Below are 920 nucleotides of genomic sequence, written 5' to 3' on the forward strand. Positions count from 1 at the left end.
AATTTACACACTATGAACTCTAAAAGCTATCTCTTAGCTAGTTTTCAATTGCCACTTTAAATGGCTATCTATGTTCACTATCTTAATCACTAAAAAGTAATGAACATACTAAACAACAAAACAGCTCATAAATCACAATTACTAGCCATTTTCTGCAGCTAAAAATCAAACTTGGTGCATCACTCACCCTAGGGTTCCTTTGTAGTTGGATTCTCTTCCAATAGCTTCCAAATCAATGGAGTGATTCTCTCTTTCTCTCTCTATAATGCCCAACTAGTGAGAGAAAGTATGAAAACAAGATATTTCAAGGTTTTTGAAGTGAGAAGATGAAATGGCACAAAGGTTTATGGAAGGGTGCACCAAAAGCATGAAAATTATAGCTAAAGAGAGAAAGTTGTGGAAGTTTGAAAATCAAGCTTCCATGGAGTTTGAAGAAATGTGAGAGAGAAGAAGGGAAGAAGAAGACTAGCTGCTGGAAAATTCAAGAAGTTGCTGGAAATTCAAGGTATTTATAGGCAATCTTATCCTTTCCTTTAAACTTACAAAAATACCCCTCCACCAATTAACTTACTCTCCTCCAATCTTTTATGCAATCTTTTTGCTCTTTTAACACTGGGACAATATCCATAATGGTCTAAACATGCTCGAGTTCATAAAAACTTAAATTTTAACCCGAGGTGAAAAATGACCATTTTGCCCCTGTTATGAAAATTATTGAAACTTCTAGTTTTCTTCGTGTTTTCATCAGCACACATCATTTATACTGTCTTATGCCTATTTAGGCCTTAAAATATCATAAAACTTTCTTCTGTAAGCTTATTAGAGAAAATGACAAAACTACCCCTAGCTCATATTATTACATCTATACTTAGTTACAAGCCTATAGAAGTTGGGGTCTCACACAAGGTATCCTTGATAAC

The sequence above is a fragment of the Theobroma cacao genome, chromosome 1, assembly GCF_000208745.1.
Source record: "Theobroma cacao cultivar B97-61/B2 chromosome 1, Criollo_cocoa_genome_V2, whole genome shotgun sequence".
In the NCBI taxonomy this organism is placed as follows: domain Eukaryota; kingdom Viridiplantae; phylum Streptophyta; class Magnoliopsida; order Malvales; family Malvaceae; genus Theobroma; species Theobroma cacao.